This window comes from Pogona vitticeps, chromosome 2 (genome assembly GCF_051106095.1).
Source record: "Pogona vitticeps strain Pit_001003342236 chromosome 2, PviZW2.1, whole genome shotgun sequence".
NCBI lineage: Eukaryota > Metazoa > Chordata > Lepidosauria > Squamata > Agamidae > Pogona > Pogona vitticeps.
Genome location: NC_135784.1, coordinates 57344740 through 57362606, shown reverse-complemented (window position 1 = coordinate 57362606; position 17867 = coordinate 57344740). Strand labels below are relative to the sequence as shown.

At 41.3% G+C, this 17867-nt stretch overlaps 1 protein-coding gene across 11 annotated transcripts in view; it reads left to right on the top strand.

Moving 5' to 3' along the window:
• TMCC1 (transmembrane and coiled-coil domain family 1) overlaps positions 1–17867 on the top strand; it is a 163123-nt gene that overhangs the window by 76112 nt on the left and 69144 nt on the right. Inside the window, exon 1 of one of the 11 annotated variants that reach the window (XM_078385232.1) lies at positions 6309–14316. The exons of the other annotated variants lie outside the window; for them this stretch is intronic. The gene's annotated coding sequence lies outside the window, so the exon portion shown is untranslated. Of the gene's footprint in view, positions 1–6308; positions 14317–17867 lie in introns of those variants that run through there. 11 annotated transcript variants of the gene reach the window in all.

Sequence of the window (17867 nt, the reverse complement as noted above, 5' to 3'; positions counted from 1 at the left end):
TCTTGAAATCATGGGAAACAAGTGAGGTGCCAGAGGATTGGAGGAGGGCCAATTATTTCCCTATCTTCAAAAAGGGCAAAAAAAGAGGAACCTGGGAACTGCAGGCCAGTCAGCCTGACATCAATCCCAGGCAAAATTCTGGAACAGATCACAAAGCAGTCATGCAAGCACCTGGAAAACAAGGCAGTAATAACTAGAAGCCAACACGGATTTGTCAAGAACAAATCCTGCCAAACTAATTTGATCCAGTTTTTTATCAGATCACTGATAGACAGAGGGAAAGCTGTAGACATAGTATATCTTGACTTCAGCAAAGCTTTTGACAGAGTGCCCCATGATATCCTGATTAGCAAGCTAACTAGGTGTGGTCTGGATAGATCAAGTGTCAGGTTGATACACAATTGGCTACAGAATCATACTCAGAGGGTGATGGTTAATGGGTCCTTCTTTAACTGGGAGGAGGTAACAAGTGGGGTACCCCAAGGCTCAGTCCGGGGCCCGGTCCTCTTCAATCTTTTTATTAATGACTTGGATGAGGGAGTGCAGGGAATGCTTGTCGGATTGGCAGATGATATCAGATTGAGAGGAATAGCTAATAAATAGATGACAGAAGACTAGAAGACAGAAACAAAATTCTACAAGAAAGAATACAAAGTATGTTTGAAAGTATTTGTTCAAACACATATTCTAGAGCAGGGGTCTCAAACATGCGGCCCAGGGGCCATTTGCGGCCCGCCAGATGAAAGTTTGTGGCCCCCGCTTTGTCTACCCCTCCCCGAAGTGCCCACACGTCCTCTGCTGTTAATAGTTTTAAAGAAAGCCTAGCCTCACTTGCCAGCTCTCTCCCAATACAGCACCTCTTGCACCCTCCATCCGGAACTGCAGCCTGCCTGCCCACCCGCCTGTCTGCCGGCTAGCAGGCTGCAGTTCTGGATGGAGGGTGCAAGAGGCGCTGCCTTGGGGGAGAGCCGGCAAGCAAGGCGCGCTGCCAACCCTGTTCCCCAAGTGCCCAAGCTGCCACCGAGCGATGCCTGAGAGCAGAGCTCGCTCCTGGCCCGTCCTCGAAAAGCACCTCCAACAGCACTGCCAACAGCAGCTGCCTCCACCACCTCTTCCAGGGAAGCAGCTCTGTGGCTCTCTTTCTCTCTTGGCACCCCCAGCACCAGCTCGGCCAGCGGCCACCTCAGCACCCGGCGGTGCTTCCTCCTCATCCTCTTCATTCTGCTTCAGCCACCTCAGCTCTGGAGGCTGCCTGGGCTCACCTCGCAGTTTGCTCCTCTGTCATGGTGGGGGTAGCTGCTGCTGCTGAATGCGCCTTTTTTTGAGGGGGTCCCTCAGAGGAAGGTTGCCAGACCTCCGTGTGTGTGTGCGCGCGCCTGCAAGCACCTGTGGGGGGCTGCCTTGTTCTATTTAATTTCGCAGGTACCGATAGGGGCTTTTCTCCTTTGGCAAGGCGATTCTGTGAGGGTTTTTTAAAAAAAATTATATCATGCCCCCCCCCCCCCCCGCCCGGCTAGGTGGTCGCTAGCCCTCCCTCCCTTCTCCGCTTCTTCATCCTGCTGCTGCTGCTGCTGCTGCTGGTAGTGAAGAAGGAGCTGGAGGGGGTTGTGGCTGGCAATGAGGGCTCACGTGCCCCTCCTCCTCCTCAGAGCCCCAGTCGGGCTAAGGAAACTCCTGGGCGGCTTCCTCAGGCTCTTGCTCCACTTGGCGGAAAATCTGATGCAGCCCAGCCACACCCAGACTCTGCCTCTAGCAGCCCCCAGGTAAATTAAGTTTGAGACCCGTGTTCTAGAGCCACATAATATATTTCAACAAAAATAGCCCTGAGAGATAGCAGCTCAAAGTTCGATTTGGAAAAGGGGTGATTTACCTTTGTCCTACCAGATTCTTTGTTCTTGACCAAAATATATCCCCTCAATTGTCTTTTTCCTTTGTGGGGAAAAGATATAAATGCCAGTACAGCATGAAAACTAGAGCACTAAAAAGACACCTAACAAGAACAACATAAGTATGTTGAATTCATTTACCCAGCACCAGGAAGTATGAGAAAACATGTTATATTACACCAATATTTTACAGACTTTATGAACTTCTAACAGTCACCCATTTCAAGTCTAAATAATTGCCATAAATGTTGCTATATTATGTTGTATGTTGTTGTTTATTAGTTAAGTTGTCTTTGTGACCCCATGGACCAGAACATGTCTTCCACTGCCTCCCGGAGTTGGGTCAAATTCATGTTGGTAGCTTCAGTGACACTGTCCAACCATCTCGTCCTCTGTCGTCCCCTTCTCCTCTTGCCTTCACGCTTTCCCAACATCAGGGTCTTTTCCAGGGGGTTTTCTCTTCTCATGAGATGGCCAAAGTATTGGAGCCTCAGCTTCAGGATCTGTCTTTCCGGTGAGCACTCAGGGTTGATTTCCTTCAAAATTGATAGGTTTGTTCTCTTCGGCATTTGATTCCAAAGAGCCAGCCTCTGTAGCCTTGAGCAAGTTGCACAGTTCTAGAACAGAACCAGAAGAAGGGAATGCCAAACCAATTCCAAGTATTTTATACATAGGAAAACATAGCAAAGGTTGCCATAAATCTGATTTGGCAGTAATTTTTATTAAATGCAATAGCATATACATACCACAGCACTGAACTGCATTGAGGGCTGCAATTTGACCTGCATTTTGCCCATCCCTCCCTCAGGGACTTCACATAGTGCTGCACTTTACTCATCCTTCTGCCCTGTATGCTTTCTTTGTATGCAGTCTATTCTGAAGATGATTTATTTCAACTAAACATACAGTAGGACCCCCATATCCATGTAGGATCAGTTCCATGACCTATAGTAGATGCTTCAAACCAAAAATACAAAAGGAACTCTACATGCAGCATACAAAAGAGCAGGACAGAGTCTACAAGGGGGCACCCTTATGTTGTATATAGGGCTGGAGCAACTGAATCCATGGATATTAATCCAGTGGAAATGGAAGTTCTCCTGTATCTTTACTGATAAATTCCAGACACCTTTTCATTAATACATTTGTTTCTCTTGTAGCCTTTTATTTTGAGGTTTATCCTATGTTACACTGGCCTAAAATTTGATGTGAAGTGACTTATATTCTAATACGTAAATAAATTAATGAATGTGGCAAGAATACACAGATTGCAGTCTCTTCAGAGGAATGCAAGATATTTTTATATCTATTTGATGCAACTTGTATCTTCCAGTATCTTCAGGAAATACAGACTTGAAACTTCAGGCTTTACATAGACTGAAATCAGAAAATCACAGGGGATTACTATCTAATAGAACATCTAACAGAAGAAAGGGAAATGCAGATTGGTGCTTTACAGCAGATACCTAATTAAATTGGTCAGAAATAGTTTATTGTGAATGGAACATATATTGAATTCGGTAACATTTGAAAGTGTCATATATTTTTGCTGTATTCTGCATCGGTAGTCAGTTTGCCAGAAAATGTTTGTATAATAATAAATGAATGTTTATTGTGCTGAATTCTGGTACTGTACATCAGTGGTTCTTAACCTTTTTGAAAGAAGCGCCCTCTTGAGCCATTGAGGAAGTTATCACTGCCCCCCTCCCGCGGTGATGATATCTTATTTATTTATTTATTTATTTATTTATTTATTTATTTATTTATTTATTTATTTATTTATTTATTTATTTATTTATTACACTTAAATCCAATGACCCCTGAAAACAAAATTCAATTCCTAGAAAATGAAATGCCCCAAAAACATTTAATGATTTAGTTGCAAGCGAATTTTAAGACGCAAAAAGAAATATAAAAAGGGCATAAAAACAAACCACAATGCAGGAACTAAAAATTTCAAGACAAAAACTCTGAAACTAAATTAAGATTGGAGGAAAATATATATTCATGCACACTGTAAAAAGGCTGCAGCCATCTTAACAGGTTTGGCTTGCTCCAGGGCCCCCCTACCGCCCCCCTTCTGCTCCAGAGCCCCCACACCGCCCCTTTTCATTCTACCGCCCCCCTGAAAAATGAAATCACCCCCTGGGGGGCATTATCGCCCACGTTAAGAACCACTGCTGTACATGATTTTCTTATAGTTGACACAGTCAGAGTGCATATAATTCACGTATCATTGAATAGTTATAGCATGAATTGTACTGTTTCAAAGGACTAAATGGCTGAAACCAGAGATGGCTTGTGGGTGGGGTACTCCCTTTGCTTCATAGCTGTAAACTCTTCTAAAATTTCTTGTTTTGAACTATTTATTAGAAATAACAGACCAAGAAAACATCAATTGAAAGCTCAGCCCATTCCAACAGTTTTACTATCTTTGCATTTTGTGTTTGTCTTATGAACAGTGTCATGTGGACATTAACCACTTGTTTATAAATGGTAACTTAGAATGGATTGCAGGAAATCTGCAATATTTGAAAGTCTTGAGTTAGTTGGTATGGTAGATACATGTAACAGGTAGTGTAGCTCTAGAGCTCTATAGAACTATAGTAATTAGTAAAATTAATAATTAGTAAATAGAAAACCCCCAAAAGGATACTATCATCTTGTTAATTTTCTATTTCTATACTTAGATTTATATACTCTTATGACTGGTTTAGGATTGCAACGTGCTGGCTGAAATCTAGTGCTAAGTCACAACTAGACGAGGCCAATTGAAGGTGTTGACTTACCAAATGCCCACTGATTCAATGGGCCTGCTCTAGTTGTAACTTACTGCTCGTTGTACAGCCATATAGGATGCACAGTTTCAGGAATTTAGGGACTTCTTATTGACTCCTAATTAAAAAAAAAACAAGAACAGTCGCACTCTTAGTTGTTGCATGTGTCTCTTTGAATTGCAGATCCAAGCAATCACTTAAGCTGATAAAGGTCTGGTGGGCCTGCTTCCTGTCATTATCAGCTAAAACACATCAGGTTGCTGTGCATGTAATTTGCCAGTATGAAAACTGGGCAAAACTGACACTCAGATGTACAAGTACTGAAGGCAAATTAAACATGTCTCTGTGTCAAGCTAGAGGTATAGCAATACTATTTTGCTTTTTCCTTATGATTTATACTTTGTTTTAAGAATATCTTACTATGGATAGAGGCTTTTTGGCAAGTATATTTTAAACTTAAAAAAATACTGTACAAATTTGAAAAACAGAAATACTGCTCAATTGAATATTCTTCTCATCCTAACATACTTTATTATAATGCAGATTTCACTAGCCAGAATGAATAAATAGTTCATTGCATATTTATCCTGCCCAAGCTTGTCTTGTTTCAACTCTTAAATTAAAATAGGATATTTTGAAACATAAGATGTGAACATGGCAGTGAGAACAATAAGGTTCTAGAAATTTTGTCAACATCTACCATGAACTATTATTTGTCTATTCCAGGGATCAGGGAACTTTTTTACCTCCCCCCACAAAAAAAAAATTATATACGCCACGACAGCTGCCGCATGGAGGATGAGAGGTTCCGCCAGGCCTACCCAGCCGCCAAAGCCGCCTGATGGGCTCCGACGGGTATGGGGAATGGGGCAGCAGTGATGGTGTCCCGACGCCAGGAAGATGAACCTGGCCCGGGCTGCCGTTATGGCCGCGCCCACCCCCTCCACTGCAATCCACCTCTCCAGGCACTGGAAGGAGAGGCTCCTCCTGTCCGGGGCACTCTAGCCGCTCGCCCCGGCCTTGCTCTCCACCATGGCTGGCCCTGCCACTGCCGCCCCGGCTGCCCTACGCCGCTGGGTGGAGCCCGTCGCCGGCCAGCATCCACCGTGGCTTGTTTTCAGCTGGGCTGAGAAAGGGGGTGGGAAGGGAGCGATCAGGCAGCCGGGGACCCTCCTTCCGGGCAGAAGAAAGGGAGGGAAGGGGGTTAGGGTCGTGTTCTCATTACCTCCAGGATTTTTATTTTTACTCCATTTGGGGTAATTTACTCCTGTTCCCCGAGCACTGGTCTATTGTATGGTGCATTCTACTTCTTAATGCTTTTGAGACAAGAAGAGTGTCCGTGTATTCTTGCAGGCATTCTTCTTGTGCTTTAGATGTAGTGAAGCAATGGTAGCATTGTGGGGTTCATTTCTTGAATCCCATAATATTATGTAAATAGTACCAAAATGCTCTGTCATCCATTTTTCTCAATTATCTATTGAAGGGCAAGATAGACTGTTTACATTAGCGCCCTTCCTTAGCCTGCGAATAGATGGTACTGTATAGTTCTGCAACATCACCACATAGATTCATTAGCTCCTTTAATTACTTCCTAGAGTTGTTACAGTGGTGCCTCGACATATGAACATCCTGACATATGACCATTTTGAATTACGACCAGCTCCAGCCGCAAAATTTTGCTTTGACTTGTGACTGGAGCTTCAAGTTACGATTTTAAAAAGGCAGGGGAAAAGGCGGGGAATTCAAATTGCAAACTGTTGGTGGCAAAGAGGCTGCTTCTTTGTAGCTCTTTTACCCCAGCGGTTAGAAAGTGTGCGTTTGGAGGAGACTTCAGACTGCCTGGTAAGGTAAGGTGATGCTTTCTGCTTTTAAAAAACTGTTCTGGGTGGGTTTTGCAGCGTGCTTTTGGGCTGGGTGGTGGGATTATGTTTCTATGCTGTGATGGATCTTGCAGAGTTTGTTTTTTGGGGGGATTCCCATTTCCAATGGGTCTTGCAGATGTTTTTTTTTTTTGCTTTGCTTTCTTTGCATTTCTGAAGGGTCTTGCAGAGTTTGTTTGCTTTTTTGCATTTTCGATGAGTCTTGCACAGTTTGTTTGCCTTTTGCTTTGCTTTTTTTGCATTTTCAATGGCTCTTGCACATTCCCCCCCCCTTTGGTCAGAACGGATTAATCACGTTTCTGATGGGTCTTGCATGGTTTGTTTGTTTTCTGCTTTGCTTTTTTTGCATTTTCTAAGGGTCTTGCAGTGTTTGTTTGCTTTTCTGTTCCCTCCCCCCCCCCTTTGGCTGGAATGGATTAATTCCATTTCCGATGGGTCTTGCAGTGGTGGGTTTTTTGTTTGTTTGTTTGTTGTTGTTATTCTTTCTTCAACCAAAATGGAGTAATTGCATTTCAGTGCATTCCTATGGGAAATGGTGCTTCAACTTATGACCATTTTGAGTTACAGCCGGACTTCCGGAACCAATTAAGTTTGTAAGTCGAGACACCACTGTATTTTCTCCCCCCCCCATTCCCTCTCCTGAAATTTCTTTGTACACAGATAGCTATTATTTACTTACTGTTTATTCTGAAGTGATTGTTTGCTCCCTCAGTGAGTCACTGTGTTTCTGTGTAGTTAATCCTTTAATTGATTTACATTGAAATCATATTCATACCTATTCAGAAAGAAGCCTTTTTGACTCTGTCCTCAGGTTTGTAGATACAGGATAGCAAGCTAACAATCTCTCAGTTTAAAGGTTGGAGTTGAAATGTTTTATTTTTAATATTCTGTTTACATTTTGAAGCACACAGATTTCTGGTATGGATGAATATACAGTAAAGACTTTTGCTGGATCAGACATAGTCTGATAGTCCACATAGTTGAGTATTCTGTTTCTCACAGTGACCAGTTAGACGTTCTAGGAAGCAGAAAATGAAGTCAATAATTCTTTCCCAGCAGCCATTGGCCAGTGAAATACAGAAATCACAGCTGAGAAGCCATTGATAGATGTAATTTGTTTAATCCATTAGTGCCAGCAAACTGATAGCAGCCACCCCACTTTGTGACAATAAATTCTGTAAATAATATACAGTGGTGCCTCGCTTGACGACGTTAATCCGTTCTAGTGAAATCATCGCCAAGTGAAATAAAAAGCCCATTGAAATGCATTGAAAACCTTTCAATGCATTCCAATGGGCGAAATACCTCAGCGTCCAGCGAAGATCCTCCATAGGGCGGCCATTTTCGGAATCTGTCCCTAACACAGCAGGGAGCCATTTTGCACAGTGAGCGACCATTTTGAAACCCAATGATCAGCTGTTTTCTGAGCATTGTAAAGTGAAAAATCGGTTCCTGAAGCAGGAAACCAATCATCGTAAAGCGTTTTTTCCCATTGAAACATCGTTTTGCGATCACAAAAGCGATCACAAAAACCTAATCGTCAAGTGGATTCGTCGTTTAACGAGGTAATCGTTAAGCGAGGCACCACTGTAGTGTGTGTAGAATTGCCTCCTTTTGTCTGTCCTCATTGAATTACAATCTTCCCTAAAACTTTGGGTTTCAGATTGGGTATATTTCTGGATTAAACCCTGAACCCGAGGTCCCAGATTTTGCTGGTGGCCAGGGGTGCATTTGCATAATTAATGCTAATGCTCCAGCTGTGTCTGTCGAAAAGCCTCATCTGGCCAGGGTGGGGGTCCCTGGGTTAAATCCTATTTGGGGTACTCTACACAAGGCTGCTTTTAGAAAGTGTTTGAAATCTATGATAGATTTGAAAGGCTTCAGCCAGGCTCTTGTTCAAAACTAGTTATGTTCAGAATAGGGCAGTTTTCACAATGGAGAGAGGTGAAAAGCAGTGTACTCCAGGGATCTGTCCTGGGACCGGTGCTTTTCAATCTGTTCATCAATGATCTGGAGACAGGGATAAGCAGTGAGGTGGCCAGATTTGCAGATGACAGGAAACTTTTCTGGGTGGTGAAGACCAGAAGGAATTGTGAAACGCTCCAGAAGGATCTCTCCAACCTGGGAGAATGGGTGGCAAAATGGCAAATGTGTTTCAATATAAGAAAATGTAAAGTAATGCACATTGGGGCAAAAAATCAAAACTTTATTTATTGGCTAATACTTTCTGAGCTGTCTGTGATGGATCAGGAGAGAGATCTTGGTGTGCTGGTAGATAACTTAATGAAAGTGTCAACCCAGTGTGTGGCAGCAGTGAAGTAGGCCAATTCCATACTAGGGATCGTTAAAAAGGGGACTAAAATAAAACAGCCAACATTATAATGCCATTGTACAAAACACTGGTAAGGCCAGACCTGGAGTATTGCATACAGTTCTGGTCGCTGCACCTCAAAAAATACATAGTGGAACTGGAAAAGGTGCAGAAGAGAGTGACTAAAATGATGACTGGGCTCGGGCACCTCCCTTATGAGGAAAGGCTACAGTGTTTGGGGCTCTTTAGTCTAGAGAAAAGGCACCTGAGGGAGGCACATGATTGAGACATAAAAATTATACAGAGGATGGATAAAGTGGATAGAGGGAAGCTCTTTTCCTTCTCACGCAATACTAGAACCAGGGAACATCCATTCTAGTTGAGTGTTGGAAGAGTGAGAACAAATAAAAGAAAATATTTCTTTACCCAGCATGGTGTTAGTCTGTAGAACCCCTTGCCACAGGATGTGATGATGGCATCTGGCCTAGATGCCTTTAGAAGGGAATTGGACAGATTCCTGGAGGAAAAGTCCATTGCAGGTTACAAGCCATGATGGGGATGTATAATCTTGAGGCTTAAAAGGAAGGTGCCTCCAAATGCCAGATGCAGGGGAGGGGTATCAGGAGACAGATATCTAGTTGTCTTGTGTGCTCCCAGAGGCATCTGGTGGTGCCACCTGAGATACAGGAAACTGGACTAGATGGTCCCTTGGCCTGATCCAGCAGGGCTCTTATTTTGTTGTGTTCTAATAGATTTTTTTTTTACTTTAGCAATTTTACTGACTATTTGGTTTGTTTCCATGCACTGTTCAAAGTTCTGGTTATGACATATAGAGCATTATATAGCCCATGTCCGGGCTATCTGAAGACCCATATTTTCCCCCATATGGCTCTGCCTGGATCTTAAGATCTTCAGGAGACCGTTCTCTTTCTACCCCAGTATCTCCAAAGTCACATTTAGTGAAGACATGAGAGAAGTCATTTTCCTTGGCTGCTCCCAGTCTATGAAACCTTCTGAGGGAGACTAGGCTAATCTCCTACCTGCTGTCCTTCTGTTGGAAAGTAAACATCTATTTGCTCCCTGGCTGATAGGTCTTTTAATGATGGGTATTGTACTTTTTTGTTGTTGTCATTAGCAGGTGAAGAAAAGCCTTTTTGGTTGGTGTTGTGCTGTGTTTTTTTGTTGTTGTTGCTGTTGTGTTTAAATGGTTTTTTAAGTCATAGTAATTCAGTGCTTGTTTTAATGTGTTAACCTTGATAGTCTTTTAATAGTGTCATATAAAGGCTGAAATCCCATTGCTTTATTGTGCAGATAAAACAGTTCTGGCCAGCAATTACCATGTTCCTACTGAGATTCTTGGTTCACTTCTTGCTGGCAATTAATATGTTCTTGCTGGAATTCTCAAGTGTGTGCCAAGCTAGGATATTCACACACACCCTTGAGAATCAGGAGTGACACCTTAATTGTTGCCTAGAAGCAAGTGAATATTACATCTTTTGCCTTCCACTTGCTTAACAAAGCAACAGGATTCAGTCACTGTGGATTTTTAAAGCTGTGTCATTTTTAAATGTATATTGCAAGACACTTAGGTTTCTGCAAGGAAGATGCTGCATGGAATATCCTACTTCATCTTGCCAGAACAATTTACTTTGTGGTATACTGGTATTATCTTTTTCCTTTCTCAGTTATGCAACCAGTACTTCATTAATAAAAGTCTTGAATTAGATTTCTCATATGTGTTGCTCTCTTGTCCTCGGAGATTTACGTAAGTGGCTTCATTAATATTTACTCATGGCATTTAAGAGCCTTAACGCCATTTTCATGTAGAATTGGGGAAAAACATTTGGTGCCAACATCAAACCTCTAGACACTTGCCAATGGGAATAATTTCTGTATGAAAGAAGGTTGGTTCTGCTAAGAGATGGAAGTCGTACTCAGTTTAGGAAGTCTTGTTTCTTGAATACCACACCCATATCTTGTATTGCTGAGTAATCATGTGGAGTCTTCAGTAACATTAGTCACATGACTTTTTATCTGAGTAGTTCAGGAATGTTCTATGACTTTCATTGTCTGGTAGAATGCCATATATATCTTTATAGCAAGTGTTTTATCTGCTGGAAACTGCCCAGAGTGGCCCTCGCTACCAGATGGGTAGAATAACTACTACTACTACTACTACTACTACTACTACTACTACTACTACTACTACTACTACTACTACTACGAAGGAGGAGGAGGAGGAGGAGGAGGAGGAGGAGGAGGAGGACAGTTAGGACCAGAAATAGTTGAACATTGAGACAATTTTTGTTATTTCGGCTGTTTACCCAAATAAATTCAATTTACAGTTAAATAATGAATATGGGTGTAAAATGCGGTCCCTCAACTTTAATGTTATGGTATTCACATCCAAATTTGGGGAAGGCCTTAGGAATTACAACTCTTTAATATGTAGCCGCCTTCTTTCAATGGTTCAAAAGTAATTGAACAGTTGGCTCAAAAATCTGTTTTGTGACCAGGTGAGGGCTATTCCTTTGTTATTTTATCATCAATTAAACAGGTAAAAGGTCTAGAGTTGGTTCCAGGTGTGTCATTCCCATTTGGAATCTATTGCTGTGGACCCACAACATGCGTTCAAAGGAGCTTTTAATGCAAGTGAAACAAGCTATCCTTAGGCTGCAGAAAAGAAAAGAAAAGGAATCCATCAGAGAGATAGCAGGAATATTAGGAATGGCAAAATCAACAGTTTGGTACATTATGAGAAAAAAATAACTAACTGGTGAGCTCTGCAGCACAAAAAGGCCTGGATATCCACAGAAGACAACAGTGTCCTTTCCATGTAAAGAAAACGCCCTTCACAACATCCAACCAAGTGAAGGACACTCTTCAAAAGGTGGGCATATCATTATCCAAGTCTATCCTAAAGAGAAGACTTCATGAGAACAAATACAGTCAACCCTTGACTTACGAACGGCCCAAGTTACAAACATTTTGACTTACGGACCACTCTCACAGGAAAATATTGACTTGACTTATGAACTTAGATTTTAGTTATGAACTCAATAAATGCGCAGGAGGCGGGAAAAGTGCAAAATTTGAACTTTCAGTTAACCGTTGACCAGTGAAGAAGGTGCCTGCCTGCTTCCTCGCTCTTCCCAGTGTTTAGAGAGTGGATTGGGTGACAGTCTTCAGACTGCCTGGTATTGCCTGGACTATATTTTTATTTTTGGCTATTTTTGGGTTTTTGGATTTTTGGATTTTGGATGTTTGCTTTTTGACATTCTTTTTAAAAGCAGATTGACTGCCTGTTCTCGGTGAGTACACTGTATGTTTTTACTTTACTGTATGTACTGTACAGGGTTTTTTACAGCTTGGTGGGGGTAGGGCTAGATGGGGGGGTCTTACAGTGTTTTAAAATGTCTGTGCCTGTGATTAGAATATTCTTTGAGTGCATGTGCTGTTTGTTCAGGATGACAGGCATTTTTGTGCTGGAGGAATGGTTGCTGGATTGCTATGCCTTGCGGTTGGGGGGTTGGGTTATGTTTCTATGCTCTTATGGGTCTTGCAGTGTTGGTGTGGATCCAGAGTCTTTTAAAATCAGAAAATATTCTTTGAGTACGTTTTTGTGCTGGAAGAATGGTTGCTGGATTGCTGTGCCTTGCTGTGGGGGGTTATGTTTCCGTGCTCTTATGGGTCTTGCATTGTTTTAAAATGTCTGTACCTGTGCTTAAAATATGAATCCAGAGTCTTTTTGTGCTGGAGGAATGGGTGCTGGGTTCTGTGCCATGCTGTACGGAGGGTTGCCGCCCCTCGACCTTAGAACCAAAAACAGCCGGAACGAATTAATTAGTTTGCAGTGCATTCCTATGGGAAATGCTAATTTGACTTACAAACTTTTCGACATACAAACTTCCTTCTGGAACGGATTAAGTTTGTAAGTCAAGGGTTGTCTCTACAGAGGGTTTACCACAAGGTGCAAACTGTTCATAAGCCATAGAAAGGCCAGATTAGACTTTGTGAAAAAAAATCAGCACTTCACTTTACAGATAAGACAGTGACACAAAACTACTGTGAAAGCAAGCCAGCGGTTTTTTAAGGTAAAGAAGTGGAATATTCTGCAATGGCTGAGTCAGTCACCTGATTTCAACTTAATTGAGCATGCATTTCACCTGCTGAAGACAAAATTTAAGGCGGAAATACCCAAGTACAAACACCAACTGAAAACAGCTGCAGTACAGGCCTGGCAAAGCATCACAGAGGAGGAAACCCATCACTTCGTGATGTCTATGCATTCTAGACTTCAAGCACTCATTGCCTGCAAAGAATTATCTACAAAGTATTAAAAATAAATATTTTATTTATGATTATATTGATTTGTCCAGTTACATTTGAGCCCCTGAAAATTGTATGAAAATTGTTATAATTCCTAAGCATTCCATACAATATTTTTGTTGAATCTATTGAATTTAAGGTGAAAGTCTGCATTTCAGTTGCATCTCTGTTGTTTCATTTCAGATCCCTTGTGGTGGTGTACAGACACCTAATTATGAAAGTTATGTTAGTGTCCAGTTATTTCCGGACCTCACTGCATATAGTAACTTGGACTATTTATTAATTTTTTTTATTTATTTATTTATTTAAATAATAACTAATAAATAAATAATAACAAATTATTATTAAATAATGACTATTTATTATTAGTGATTGTGTTTCAGTCCCCTCAGTGTATGTAGCTTGCATTGTTTTAAAGATGCTGTAAGGGCTACCTTGAATTGAGGGAATTGTAAACTTAGTTCCTTTGTCTTTGTAGATTTAGCACTGTCTAATTATTTACTGCTTGGACTAGAGACCAATACTTGTTTGTGTGCTTTGTATTGCACCTCTCCACTTGCACTGTAAGAATGTCGAGTAAGATTTTTCCATTAGGCCTTTTTGGTGATTCACTAGGTTTATAATTAACTGGGGCTAATATTTCAGAGAACAGTACCATTCCTTATCTCCTGTGTTTTTGTAAAACTGATTAAAGCACAGCATGGACACTTGTGTGTTCTCTGTACTTGCAAAACAACCTCAGTTTCAGGGAAAGTGACATTAGTTGTTTTTGTGACCACGTTACATTTCTGGACAGCTTAAAATTACTGTAATATTTTAGCTCAGGGTTACTAATAAAAAAGATGGGAACCACTGGCTTTTGTGTTATAACTTGAAAGATAGTACAAACTAAAGGTGTTTTCAGTCTCTGCCAATGTACTGGTACCTTTAAATCTTGATAGCTGGATAGCTTGGCAGTTTAAGTATCTGGGTGCAGAGCCAGAGGTTGGGAGTTTCATCCCCCACTGTGCCTCCAGGGAGAAGGGCTAGCGCCTATTTGGCCTTGGGCAAGCTGCACAGTCCCAGGGTGTCTCCAGAAGAAGGGGATGGTAAAACACTTCTGAGTATACTCTACCTGGACAACCTTGAAAAAGGTAATCATAATTTAGATGACTCGATGACCAATATATAATTTTAAAGCTACTCTTATAATGATGTCACTCTGTTCTGCAAAACAGTTTTCAGTTGAAGGAAATTGTATTGGCTCCTTTTTTCCAGAAGAGGGAAGCAAGTATAATTGCATTTTGCTCTTGGTTTCTTTTACTGTTCTGAAAGCAGCTATAGATAATAGTGAATGTTTGCATCGTGCTGCTGTTATCTCTATACAAAGTGGATATTCAGACTTTTCCTAGGCTTGTTCATTGTTCAGTATTCTATGAATTACAAAGAATGGTTGACACAGCAAGAAGAGAGGAGAGGCTCAGTCCAGTTGTCTGAAAAAGATTATTTTAAAAAACAATTTTCTGTGTCAGTTGTCTTGCTTGAATTTTTATTGCTGTTATTACTGTGCTTACATTTTTGTTAGCTAATCTAAGTACTCTCAAGATAAGATTTTTTGTGTCTGGTTTTTTTCCTAGGCTATGTTTTTCCATTGTTTGCCCTTTTACCTTATTCCCTGTCTTGTGGTACGCCTGAAAACTAGTTTCTAGTTTTTGGTTTCCTGTATTTACCTTTAACCCTTATGTACCAGTTAGGAAATCTGAATCTGCGTCACAACTTGAAGGATTTTCAAGGAGGGAACATCCCTTCAAAAACTCCTCAAAACCAGTCCTGAGTGTTGATGGAATGGTATCCCTAGCATTCTGAACCACCCCCACCCCCCATCGAGGTCAGTGATGAATCGATGAATTATGGAATATTGTGAGCTGATCGGAGGAGCTACAACACAGATTTTTATCAGAATATTCTGATATACCTGTGTGTTGCTCCAGACCTCTTTTTTTGGGTTGTACTTCATGCAACTGATATATAAGTATTCTCATGTTAAGTATGGTATTGTGCCTGACTCTGGCAAGATCTGACATTATTCCACTGCAGGATTGCTTCTGTTAACAGAACTGGAAAATATTTGGTTCTCCCTCTCCTTTGCACATCTTCTGTAGAGAGCGGAGGTTTTCTCTGTAGGAAAAGAGTATACAGAGATGGTGTGTGGACATTCACTAGGACAGTGTTGGATTTAAGCCTAGACTCATATATTTTTATTGCCATTAATGGAGTCTTTAAAGAGAAACAGAAAAAAAATCCCATACATATTAGTCTTGGTTTGTATATGTATTAGTAATGGGGTCTGCTCTTTTGTATTTTTGGTCTGCAATGCCCAGAATTCTCTAGAAATTCTCCAAACAGACTTGTGGGAGGCACAGCCCAGAAAAGCAAATATAGACCAATTCTATTTTCATCCATTGGTGCCTTCTCCAGCTTGTTTTTATCTTCAAAAACTAGAAAGCTTCTGTAGCACTGTCTGTGAGTTGTAGGTCTTCCTGTGAGTCATAGTACTTTGAGAACTGCCCTCTAGAGAGCCTAATAGGAATGAAGACTGTGACCCTAGTATTTTCTGTGCCCAGAAGAGCCCACCCTCATTAACCAGCAAGAAATTAGTTTGGAAAACCGGGCTGTTGATCATAATGTTTCAAAGGTCATTAATTCATAAGGTTGCTATAACTCAGAAATGACTTTACAGTACATTAGGACACCATTATTATTCTAAGATTTTATGTACAGTGGTGCCTCGCATTATGATGTTAATTCGTTCCAGCGAAAACATCGTAAAGCGATTTTTAAAAGCCCACAGAAATGCATTAAAACCCGATTAATGTGTTCCTATGGGCTTGAAACTCACCGTCCAGCGAAGATCCTCCATAGCGCGGCCATTTTCACTGCCCGTGAAGCGAGGAATCCATCCCAGAAAACAGCGGGCGGCCATTTTTTACCCGCCGGCCATTTTGAAACCGCCTATCAGCTGTACGAAAATCTTCGTTTTGCAATAATCGGTTAGTGAAGCAGGTAACCGATCATCGCAAAGCGAAAAAACCCTATAGGAAACATCGTTTTGCGATTGCTTTTGCAATCGCAAAAACTTCTTCGTTATGCGATTTCTTTGTTAAATGAAGCGCTCGTCTTGCGAGGCACCACTGTATATATCAAATATTGGGGGCACAGTAGGGTTTCCACCACAAGTGGTACTGCTAGAGGTTGCTTTAGAATTGAAGGATAGCACAGTCTATCAACTGGAGACTGTAAGGTTTCATCCCCTGTCTACCAGGAAAAGCATCACAGCAAGGAGAAGAACGGTTTATTTAATTTTTTTGGCCAGAGGAAAAAGAGTTGCAGACACTTTGCTGCAGTTATCGGTACCAGAAAGAGTACTCGTCCCAAACTTCTAGTTGACCTGGGACCTGGGACTACAGTATTGTTGCACATGAAATTAGCTGTAAAAAGATTATGAAGTGACACATGATCTGCCCATATCTGGTTTCTACAGGGCCAGTCTCGGAGCTGCAGCAATTGGTGAGATCAATACTGTACATCAGTGGTCCCCAACCTTGGGCCTCCAGATGTTCTTGGACTTCAACTCCCAGAAATCCTGGCCAGCAGAGGTGGTGATGAAGGCTTCTGGGAGTTGTAGTCCAAGAACATCTGGAGGCCCGAGGTTGGGGATCACTGCTGTACATGCATATTTGCTTAGGCAATCCCACCCATGCCGCAATTTCACATTACTGTGGTCTAATGCAGCTTTGATTTCTTGATCAGTTCATACTTCTAAGGGCTATTACTCCAAGAGAGGAAAACCAGAGCTCTCCAGATGTTGACTTCTACTTCCCATTTTTCTTCAACACCGGTTATGCTGGCTGTGGCTGATGCAGTTGCAGTCCATCAGCATCTAAAGGGTCACACTTTGCCTGCCTCTGCTCTTCCTCCCTTACTTTGTTGTACATTTACTCTGTGAATAATGTTTGGCATATCTTTACCAGGCGTAAAAGGTGCAACTCACATGCTTAACTTTTCAGTGTAGTAACATAGACATACAGCATGATATAAAATGTCACAAAAATGTTTATTCTTATGAAAGAAGTGGCTTCTAATAGAAGGGATTTTCTTACACGGATTTCAGTACTTTCCTATAATCCTGTTTCTTTTTAGTTTAAAGTGCAGTAGGGTAGTTTCTCCCCCCCCCCCCCGTGATAATTTAAAACTAATCAGAAAGACAAGAATACCATTACATTTTGAATAATGCAGTAAATATTTAAAAAGCAAGCATGCTTAAGCTTCTAATTGAAATGACAGAGGAAAGATGTGTGTATGTGTGTTTGTGTGTATGAGAGAGAATTCTACTGCTTGAAAATCAAATTGGCTAAGATAAGATCATACTTGCTGTCTTAACTATCCGCTTAGAAGTTTTCTGTTTTGGAAGTAGTCTTGATATTTAAGAATCTGTCATTCTCACATCTGTTTTTAATGGGACATTTAAATCAGAGATTTTTCCATGTTATGGACTACAACCATTGAAATAATCTGTTTTAAAACCAATGGCCAACATCTGCTGCTTAGCATAGTAAATTGTACTAACATAGGCCCACTGAATCAATGGGAATTTGCTGAGTCAACTCCTTCATAAATTCCCTTATGTCAAACAGAGTTATTCTGA